Source organism: Gobio gobio, assembly GCF_949357685.1.
Source record: "Gobio gobio genome assembly, chromosome: 6".
Taxonomy (NCBI): Eukaryota; Metazoa; Chordata; class Actinopteri; order Cypriniformes; family Gobionidae; genus Gobio; species Gobio gobio.
The window spans coordinates 4,388,072-4,400,217 of NC_137102.1; positions in this window are offsets into that span (position 1 = coordinate 4,388,072).

A 12,146-nucleotide genomic window follows, 5' to 3' on the forward strand; every position below is an offset into this window, starting at 1 on the left:
CTAGCTTCCATTTTGGGTGAGGGTTTGACCAATGACAGGCTGATCCGTCATCCACGTTGGTGTGCGTCATTGCGCAGAACCACAGCTTTGTTATTGTGAAGAGAGAGACGCACGGCTAGTGTTGAGGATAGAGAGAGAGAGACGCGCTGCAGTTTTTAGTAGTTTTGTGGAGAAAGTTTGAGGAAAAAGTTTGAGGAGAAGTTCCTGATAGGAACTGTTTTGAGGCTTGGCACCAGTAAATATCCAAAATCCAAAGAGGCCAAAAACGCCTGGACTTTTTTTGGAAAAATGTAAATAGTTTTGGTTCTGTATAAGTTATCATGTTTATTCCTGAGTTCCAGGACTCCAAAGACTTGAACAAACTGTTTTCCAGAGGAAATATGCTTAGCTTTTATTTATTTGTGTGTGTTTTCAATAAATATTTGAGTGATTCAATTTCCGTTTTATGTTTTCATTTGTCTTTATGGTCCCATAACTTATTTTACATTCAGGTGACATCAATGCAACACAAATATACTGACAGTGCAGCTTGTCTTGAAAAAAAGAGGTGTGTCAATTGTCTGTGCACAACAGGGTTGATGTTTTACAAGCTTTTTTAGTAAATAACACCAGGCGGAAAATTAATTGTAAAAATACCCTTAGGTCTTAAAGGGTTAATGGCTACAACAAGTATAGTAGCCTACAATACCGAGAAATTTCATGTCGGAGTGGGATTTGAGCAAATGTCGTTTTACCCGTGAGCTGAGTGGTTTGTGAGGAAATAAGCCATAATTGTGTTATATTTGTAATTATAATTTCTATTACATTACTACTAGTACTGTTACTACTAATAAAACCAATCTCTGGTGGCCCCAAAAGTGCGCGGGCCCTTAGAATCGTCCTAACTTTCCCCCGGCTTTTTTCCTAACGGCTCACACTTATTGTTTTTAAGGCCAATCCGAGTCGTTTAGCGTCACCGGTGGAAGGATTGCCGGGTCTTTGTTTTCGGGGCGTATTGAGATATTTCACAGTGTCTTTAAATCCATAAAATAATGTGTATTTATGAGATTGTCCCGGTTCCATTGGTCCTCCCTTTCCTCTTCATTGTGATTCAAGGGAGTGTTGAGTGGCTTAATGCTTTTTTGTATTTTATTTTAATAATAATACATTTTCCCCTGGAGACCCGTCATGTTTATAAGGCTGCGCATGAAGTAATTAAAATGCCCCAGGTCCTCTCTGTCATCTGCTAATACCGAACATGTGTCCTCCATTTTGTCAGTGTGATAACTAATCAGATGTCGTGACCTTTGCCCCCGCTCGCCGTGGTGTCCGCTCGGACCCCCAGACCTGGCTCAGGAGATGTGGCTGCAGTTGTTTTTCAAAGGTTTGTATATTTAGACAAAGCCTCGCGAGCTGGAGTCCCCATGGCGGTGTTGGTTTGGAGCTGTGTTCAGTGTCATTCCCCACCCTATGGGCCAAATGTGACAGATGCTTGTGTTTTCCTGGGCCTGGGATCAGATGTCAACTGGCGGATCGTATATCAGGCCCACCTCGCTGTCTCTGTGTAGCTTCCAGCACGCTTTTCTAGGCCTGAGGTTCAAGATGGGCCATTTAAACAGGTATTTTAAATGTGCACACATGGGTCAGTTAGACCTATATACAGTAAAACAAACACACTTTCAGTAAAGATGAATACTACTCTTGTTAGTAGGGTCTAATTCTCACTATTAACTAGTTGCATATTGCTAGTAGAATCAGTCCCTCCAGAAAAACGTGATTATGCGATCGCATGATTTAATGCATAATCAGCCAAAGTCTGCATATTTATGCGGGGGCCGCATATTTTCAAATACGCCGCACTTTCACCGCTTAAATTGCCTATTTCCGTGTGCAAAATATGCGGGCTAGCATGATTTCATAATCCCCGCATTTTCGTTGCTAGAAAGTCATATATATTAGCAGAAAGTTGAAAAATGTTCGTTTACTTCACACAAGAGCTGCCATTTCCCCCTGTTGCCATGGGAACGCTTTGAATTGACGTAATTACCCGATGCGAACGTCATCGAAAAGCTGCAAACCCCGTGGAGAAACCATAGATATCGCTGAAACCATGATGAAGCTCGCAAACTCCCATCTGACAACAAAAATAACAGCAAAAGACCAAAGCAAAGCAATTTCCCGGTGTGTTGACCGACTTCAAAACACGGCCTCATGAAGCTTCGAAACGTTATGAATCAGTGAGTCGATTCAGTGGTTCAGAGCGTTATGAATCAGTGAGTCGATTCAGCGGTTCAGAGCGTTATGAATCAGTGAGTCAATTCAGCGGTTCAGAGCGTTATGAATCAGTGAGTCGATTCATGATTCGGATCGCGTGTCAAACTGCTGAAATACGTGACTTTGGCGATCCAAACCGCTGAATCGACTCACTGATTCATAACGCTCTGAGACGCTGAATCGACTCAGTGATTCATAACGCTCTGAGCCGCTGAATCGACTCACTGATTCATAACGCTCTGAGCCGCTGAATCGACTCACTGATTCATAACGCTCTGAGCCGCTGATTCGACTCACTGATTCATAAAGCTCTGAGCCGCTGAATCGACTCACTGATTCATAACGCTCTGAGCCGCTGAATCGACTCACTGATTCATAACGCTCTGAACCGCTGAATCAACTCACTGATTCATAACGCTCCGAACCGCTGAATTGACTCACTGATTCATAACGCTCTGAGCCACTGAATCGACTCACTGATTCATAACGCTCTGAACCGCTGAATCAACTCACTAATTCATAATGCTCCGAACTGCTGAATCGACTCACTGATTCATAACGCTCTGAGACGCTGAATCGACTCACTGATTCATAACGCTCCGAACCGCTGAATCGACTCACTAATTCATAACGCTCTGAACCACTGAATCAACTCACTGATTCATAACGCTCTGAACCGCTGAATCAACTCACTGATTCATAATGCTCCGAACCGCTGAATCAACTCACTGATTCATAACGCTCTGAACCGCTGAATCAACTCACTAATTCATAACGCTCTGAACCGCTGAATCAACTCACTGATTCATATCGCTCCGAACTGCTGAATCGACTCACTGATTCATAACGCTCTGAGCCGCTGAATCGACTCACTGATTCATAACGCTCTGAACCGCTGAATCGACTCACTGATTCATAACGGTCCGAACCGCTGAATCGACTCACTAATTCATAACACTCTGAACCGCTGAATCGACTCACTAATTCATAACACTCTGAACCGCTGAATCGACTCACTAATTCATAACACTCTGAACGCTCTTCGAAGCTTCATGATGCTGTGTTTTTAAATCAGTCTTCACTATATAAGTCGTTATTTAGGTTTTAGCACAAAAAATATTCTCGTCGCTTCATAAAGATTGTAGAACCGCTGTAGTGAGATGGACTTTGTGCATTGGAAGCACTCAAATGTCTGTTGTGTAGCTACCTCTGTAAAACAGGAAGTTATTTATTCATTTTTTCAGAAGTTGTAGCATATTCCTTTTGTAAAGCTACAGAACTTGTTTGACTCAATGTTTTGAGCCATGTGTTTATTAAGGTCTTCAATAAAACAAGACGAGAACTTAAATATTCCAGCACTTTCTGTGATTTAGTGCTTTTTTACTCTTTTTCATCAAACCGCAGTTTTTGCAAGTTCCCGCAATTTTATCGCATAAATATCCCGCATTTTCCATCGCATTTTTTAAGAAAACGTGCCGCACAATCAAGGATTTTGCCCGCAACAATCACACAAAAAAAGCCGCATTTTTCTGGAAGGACTGTAAAATGGCTGTTTATTAGAAGCACATATTAATGCCTTATTCTGCATGACCATATTCTACATCCCATAATCCAACACCTAAATGCTACAAGAACTATTGATAAGCAGTAAATTCTAAGTTTATTGAGGCAAAAGTCCTTGTTATTAGTGAATGTGTTCCTCATACTAAACTACTTTTTAATCTTTCTATTCCTCAAGGAATCATGTAAAAACATTTTCCACACAAATATTAATATGAAGCATTAATTTTCAGCACTGAAAACCATGATGTGAGAAAGATTTCTGAAGGGTCATGTGACACTGCTCACAGGAATAAATTACATTTTTAAAGGTATTACAATATCAAACCGCACTGAGCTTTGAACGCTAGTGTTTATTTTGTAGATCAGTCATACTGTGGTCTTGCTGAAAAAATCCTACAATTCGATCCATTTATTAAGAAAATGATTATTAAAAATGATTTGTAAACAACTTCTATATTGTGTGATATAGAAACGTGCATTTTTCTGTAGAGCTGCTTTCAGACGATATGTATTGTGAAAAGTGCTATACAAATAAATATTAATTGAATTAACTACACGTGTGTGTGTGTGTGTGTGTGTGTGTGTGTGTGTGTGTGTGTGTGTGTGTGTGTGTGTGTGTGTGTGCTTGTTTATGTGATTATGAGGACAAACATTTTTATAATGACATGCGTATTACAACGTTAACGTAGTTTATGAGGACATTTTGTGTGTGTGTGTGTGTGTGTGTGTGTGTGTGTGTGTGTGTGTGTGTGTGTGTGTGTGTGTGTGTGTGTGCTTGTTTATGTGATTATGAGGACAAACATTTTTATAATGACATGTGTATTACAACGTTAACGTAGTTTATGAGGACATTTTGTGTGTGTGTGTGTGTGTGTGTGTGTGTGTGTGTGAATGTACAGTTTGTACAGTATAAAAACATTTACGTCTATGGAATGTCCTCATAATGTAGTTGCACCAACGTGAGTGTGTGTGTGTGTGTGTGTGTGTGTGTGTGTGTGTGTGTGTGTGTGTGTGTGTGTGTGTGTGTGTGTGTGTGTGTGTGTGTGTGTGTGTGTGTGTGTGTGTGTGTGTGTGTGTGTGTGTGTGTGTGTGTGTGTGTGTGTGTGTGTGTGTGATGGGTAGTGTTGGGGGATAGAATGTACAGTTTGTAAAAACCATTACGTCTATGGAATGTCCTCATAATGTAGTTGCACCAACATGAGTGTGTGCGCGCGCGCGCGTGTGTGTGTGCGTGTGTGTGTGTGTGCGTGTGTGTGTGTGTGTGTGTGTGTGTGTGTGTGTGTGTGTGTGTGTGTGTGTGAATGTACAGTTTGTACAGTATAAAAACATTTACGTCTATGGAATGTCCTCATAATGTAGTTGCACCAACGTGTGTGTGTGTGTGTGTGTGTGTGTGTGTGTGTGTGTGTGTGTGTGTGTGTGTGTGTGTGTGTGTGTGTGTGTGTGTGTGTGTGTGTGTGTGTGTGTGTGTGTGTGTGTGTGTGTGTGTGTGTGTGTGTGTGTGTGTGTGTGTGTGTGTGTGTGTGTGTGTGTGTGTCTGTGTGTGTGTGTGTGTGTGTGTGTCTGTGTGTGTGTGTGTGTGTCTGTGTGTGCGCGCGTGTGAGCGTGTGAGCGCGTGAGCGCGTGTGAGCGTGTGTGAGTGTGAGTGTGTGAGCGTGTGTGTGTGTGTGCGTGCGCGCGCATGTTGGATGATATTAATTAAAATGCTTAATTGCAATCCTTTTTTTGGCATTATGAGTAATTTTCACAATAGCAATGCCACAAAAGCAGTCATGTCTTCTGTTTGAGTAGTTCAGCAGCGGTGATGTGAGTGTGAGACAGTGAGTGTGAGCAGGACAGTGAGTGTGAGACAGTGAGTGTGAGACAGTGAGTGTGAGCAGGACAGTGAGTGTGAGACAGTGAGTGTGAGACAGTGAGTGTGAGACAGTGAGTGTGAGACAGTGAGTGTGAGCAGGACAGTGAGTGTGAGCAGGACAGTGAGTGTGAGACAGTGAGTGTGAGACAGTGAGTGTGAGACAGTGAGTGTGAGCAGGACAGTGAGTGTGAGACAGTGAGTGTGAGACAGTGAGTGTGAGCAGGACAGTGAGTGTGAGACAGTGAGTGTGAGACAGTGAGTGTGAGCAGGACAGTGAGTGTGAGACAGTGAGTGTGAGACAGTGAGTGTGAGCAGGACAGTGAGTGTGAGACAGTGAGTGTGAGACAGTGAGTGTGAGACAGTGAGTGTGAGACAGTGAGTGTGAGCAGGACAGTGAGTGTGAGACAGTGAGTGTGAGCAGGACAGTGAGTGTGAGACAGTGAGTGTGAGACAGTGAGTGTGAGACAGTGAGTGTGAGACAGTGAGTGTGAGACAGTGAGTGTGAGACAGTGAGTGTGAGCAGGACAGTGAGTGTGAGACAGTGAGTGTGAGACAGTGAGTGTGAGTCAGTGAGTGTGAGTGTGAGACTGTGAGTGTGAGACTGTGAGTGTGAGACAGTGAGTGTGAGACAGTGAGTGTGAGACAGTGAGTGTGAGCAGGACAGTGAGTGTGAGACAGTGAGTGTGAGACAGTGAGTGTGAGACAGTGAGTGTGAGCAGGACAGTGAGTGTGAGACAGTGAGTGTGAGCAGGACAGTGAGTGTGAGACAGTGAGTGTGAGACAGTGAGTGTGAGACTGAGTGTGAGACAGTGAGTGTGAGACAGTGAGTGTGAGACAGTGAGTGTGAGACAGTGAGTGTGAGACAGTGAGTGTGAGACAGTGAGTGTGAGCAGGACAGTGAGTGTGAGACAGTCAGTGTGAGACAGTGAGTGTGAGACAGTGAGTGTGAGACAGTGAGTGTGAGACAGTGAGTGTGAGACAGTGAGTGTGAGCAGGACAGTGAGTGTGAGACAGTGAGTGTGAGACGTGAGTGTGAGACAGTGAGTGTGAGACAGTGAGTGTGAGACAGTGAGTGTGAGACAGTGAGTGTGAGCAGGACAGTGAGTGTGAGACAGTGAGTGTGAGACAGTGAGTGTGAGACAGTGAGTGTGAGACAGTGAGTGTGAGACAGTGAGTGTGAGCAGGACAGTGAGTGTGAGACAGTGAGGTGTGAGACAGTGAGTGTGAGACAGTGAGTGTGAGACAGTGAGTGTGAGACAGTGAGTGTGAGACAGTGAGTGTGAGACAGTGAGTGTGAGACAGTGAGTGTGAGCAGGACAGTGAGTGTGAGACAGTGAGTGTGAGACAGTGAGTGTGAGACAGTGAGTGTGAGACAGTGAGTGTGAGACAGTGAGTGTGAGCAGGACAGTGAGTGTGAGACAGTGAGTGTGAGACAGTGAGTGTGAGACAGTGAGTGTGAGACAGTGAGTGTGAGCAGGACAGTGAGTGTGAGCAGGACAGTGAGTGTGAGACAGTGAGTGTGAGACAGTGAGTGTGAGACAGTGAGTGTGAGACAGTAGTACAGTCCTCATGAGTGGTCATAAATCACACAGACTTGAGCATAACTAGTTCCATCATCTCCAGAAGTGCAGCCGTTCTCCTCAGCCCATGAGAGCCTGTGACCCGATGACCAAATGACAGGCACAGTCGAGCCCTTTGCTCAGAGGGACTGTATCAATGTGTGTGTGTGTGTGTGTGTTGGGGGTAGGCGGTGTGTGTAGTCGGTGGGGAGGGGTGGAGAGATGCTTGAGCATGGTGGAGGGTGCTGAGAGACTCGCTGGCCACCCAAGTGGCAGAAAACCTGCATGTTTTCTGCTGACCCCTACACATTAACAGAACACTTCCTCAATTTGTCTTCTGTGTTCTTGAGGCACAAACGAAATTTCCTCTCTTTTTCGCCTCCTTTTAAGACGCCGCATCCCCCACAAGCCTCCTGCAAACCCTCACGCCCACCTTCAGCCACACACACTTAACAATTAGCACTTTCTTACTGCTGAACAAAGACAGTATGGACGCTGTGTGGCCTGTGAAGGCCAATAACCTCTATGACGTGACTCTTTGAAATGAACATGCTTTACAACGCTCCCCGGGACGCTTGCTAAATAACGTCGGGCTTGTTTATCTCTGCGAAGTTACAGCCCTGTTCCTCCTGTGAGAGAGCCACACACTCATCGAAACACTTATGGGATTCTCATGTGATGGCGGTTTACACATGTGATATCAGATTTCTACATTTGAGTGGTGCACCTGTACCCGGCCTTATGGGTCAGATGTGCACACAAGTTGAGTCGAGACAAGGCTTGATTAAGTATATTAAATATATACATGCACTCCAAGCGGGATTAAATACGCAGAGAGAGATCCGCGGGGAAAACAAAGGGGTCTGATTTCATCTTGCCACCTGCTAGTTTTGTCCCAACAATACCCCTGTTAAAGGGCCACAAACAAAGACGGCTGAAAAAAGTTTTTTAAGCGAGCCATTCATTACGATGACAAAGGGCAAAGAAATACATTATCATAATTAATCTTATCTGTGGCTGTGGGTGGCGGGTCTTTTCCTTTTGAGACTGACGGACCCTCACAATGCCAACATGTACACATCAGTGTGTCACAAAGCACTTTGGGGGCTAAGAATATTTTAAGCTTTGTAAACATTGGCCAAACAAGTCCTGAATGTTAGCTGGAGGCTAGTGTCTCCCCATGCTTTTATCCACATCAAAACAGTCAGCCTCTGCCAATTTCAATACAAATTTTGACTTCCTTTCTTAAGGATATTCCCGGAGCACAATGGCACAGGTTTCTGCTGTCTGTCGCTGTGGCGGAGAAATGACACATTTCATGTGAACCGCTGTGGCAGACACATTTTTGTCAAATATTAATGCTTTAACATATAATATTAATGGGTTTTTTTAATTAGTCAAGTTCCTGGTTTTGAAATATGATAATTGTCACTTACAAAACATGTTTTTTCCTAAATATTAGGGTTCATGCTCACAAAAATTCCTTGTGGATTATAGTGTTCTCATTGAGGAAAGTCTCTCTCTCTCTCTCTCTCTCTCTCTCTCTCTCTCTCTCTCTATATATATATATATATATACATACTCTATATGTGACCACAAAACCAGTCATAAGGGTCAATTTTGTGAAACTGAGATGTATACATAAAAAAAATCTGAATAAATAATCTTTCCATTGATGTATGGTTTGTTAGGATTGGACAATATTTGTAAATATGGAATCTGAGGGTGTATCTGTATATTGAGATATTATATATATATATTTATATATAAAATCTAAATATTGAGAAAATCTCCTTTAAAGTTGTCCAAATGAAGTCCTTAGCAATGCATATTACTACTAATAATACATGTTTTTATATAATATAATATATATAATAATAATAATAATAATAATATTAATATATTTAATATTAATAATATGTGGATTATAGTGTTCTCATTGAGTCTCTCTCTCTCTCTCTCTCTCTCTCTCTCTCTCTCTATATATATATATATATATATATATATATATATATATATATATATAAATATATATATATATATATATATATATATATATATTTATAGAGAGAGAGAGAGAGAGAGAGAAACACACACACACACACTATATGTGACCACAAAACCAGTCATAAGGGTCAATTTTGTGAAATACATTTTTTAAAAAAAGCTAAATTAATAATCTTTCCATTGATGTATGGTTTGTTATGACAATATTTGGCCGAGATACAACTATTGAAAATCTGGAATCTGAGTGTGCAAAAAAATCTAAATATTAAGAAAATCTCCTTTAAAGTTGTCCAAATGAAGTCCTTAGCAATGCATATTACTACTAATAATACATTTATGATATGAACATTTACCAAATTTCTTCATGGAGCATGATCTTAATATCCTAATGATTTATGGCATAAAAGAAAAATGGATAATTTTGACCCATACAATGTATAGTTGGCTTTTGCCACAGATATACCCGTGAGACGGAGGACTGGTTTTGTGCTCGGGTCACATATGTAATTATGAACAATATTATAATATATAATGCACACACACATATATATATATATACTGTATATGGTATCAGAAGGTAATGATGCTCACAGGCGTCAACTACCATTAGAACTACTTGTCTGGTAGTTTCAAAGCAATTGGTCCGCGGTGCCGATGCCTTCATAAGATAAATAAATGGAGCCCTGAGGCTTTTGGGGAAAATAAACATGTCTTTTCTGTGGAGCCTCTCAGCTGTCGTCTGATAGCCGCTCCGTTCCTGTGCAGCTCACCTTTACACAAGCAGGGACGGTTGTGGCCGTTTATGTTTAGGGGCTGTGATGGCAGATTTCTGGACAGCGCATGGTCATCTCCCGGTTTATTTATCCAAGGCCTCTAGACCTCGGCCTGGACCTCCCTCAGTTTGTTAGGCTTAAAGGGGCCCCGACCGCACGGAGCAATTCCTCAGATTCCACATCAGCTCCCATTCCCAGCTGCCCTTACCCTCGTCAAATTAAACAATTTCCAGAAATGTTGCCATAGTACACACGCACGCATGCCCTTGTGCTTTCCCTTAATATCAGTGTTTGAAGTAATACCTTCACTACAACCGTTTAAAGTAAATAATCATTAAATGACAGGTGGAACGGGTGATTATAGTTTGCACAAACGCAAGGGCCCTTAAAACGCTGTACAACTTCTGATGTACACATTTGAGTTCACCAAATCTGTGCATTCGAATGATTTAGTTGAATGAATGATTGAACCAATCAATGTTTAAACAGCATTGGAATGGATTGACCCAGCCATTATGCAAAGGTCTTACACAGAGGGTCAAAATGCTACCTTTAGGGGTCCAACAGCTTCTCATTATCCTTAAAAAGACAACTTTGTACCTTTTTTTTTACCGCTAAAAGGTTCATAGTAGTACTGTAAGGTGCGTATTTGTACTCTAAGATACTAATATGCAGCTTTTAGGAGTAAAGAAGGTACAAAGATGTCCTTTTAAGAGTACTGGCAAGCTGTTGGACCCCTAAAGGTAGCATTTTTCTGTGTGTAGGTCAAAAAATGTCAACTTAAAACTTTAAGTTCAGTTGCAGCCTTACATATTAAAGTTAAAGCAACTTAAAAGTACAAGTCATTTTAACTCACTATATTACAATTTACATTCAATCGACTTCCAATTTTGAATAAAAAGTTGAAATTGCTTAACTTATTTTGAGTTAAATTAACTTAAAAAACTTATGTTGTCATAACTTATTGATCCTATTGTTTTTTACAGTGATGCGGTCCTAGTCAAAGTGGTCACAAAGTGCATTGTTTTTGTTGACCATTTTGAATTGAATTAAAGAAAAACACTTGAGCAGAAGTTAAAAAAGTGCCAAGTCCTGATTTGTTTGACATATTTTTACCCAGAATCCGCGCATTTCGTTCATCTTTATCACTGTATGTCGCGTTTATTTATAATTACTGTTATAAATTTTCCCTGCTTTGTTGGTTTTATTAAAATGTCAACTTAAAACCTTAAGTTCAGTTGCAGCCCTTACATATTTAAGTTAAAGCAACTTAAAAGTACAAGTCATTTCAACTCACTATATTACAATTTCAATCGACTTCCAATTTTGAATAAAAAGTTGAAATTGCTTAACTTATTTTGATTTTGAGTTAAATTAACTTTAAAAACTTATGTTGTCATAACTTATTGATCCTATTGTTTTTTACAGTGATGCTGTCCTAGTCAAAGTGGTCACAAAGTGCATTGTTTTTGTTGACCATTTTGGATTGAAAAGAAAATTTTGAATTTTTGAAAGAAAAACACTTTTTAAAAAGTGTTAAAAAAGTGCCAAGTCCTGATTTGTTTGACATATTTTTACCCAGAATCCGCGCATTTCGTTCATCTTTATCACTGTATGTCGCGTTTATTTATAATTAGTGTTATTAATTTTCCCTGCTCTGTTGGTTTTATTACGTTTGCATGCGAGTACGCGCGATGCCAGAGCAGATTAATTTGTAAAGTCTCCCTCCGCATCCGACTGTCAGTATAAAAGAAATGTGTGTGCGCAGTATCAATAGATGGCCTGTGTGATAGCGTGTTAAAATACGAGCCGAGGCGATGGGGAATGTGCAGTGAAAGAGCTGCTCCAGCACTTCCCCCTCCCGGCGCTGATGCGAGGAGGGCCCGCCTGGGTGGTCTCCCTCTCTCTCCACTTTGGCGAGCTGTTGCTTAGCAGCTAATAATAGGAGATGTTTGCAAAGTAATTTGCCTCTTCCTCGGCCAATGAGAACCAGAGCACTTTTCCATCAAACCACCCTTTTGAGGGTTTGCAAAGGGGCTACCTCTCCAAATGTTACAGCAACAGGATCAGAGGTAGACTGGCGCAATCCGCTCCCGACTTTCTTCTGCTTTAACCCCGCGTTACGCGCTACAGCCG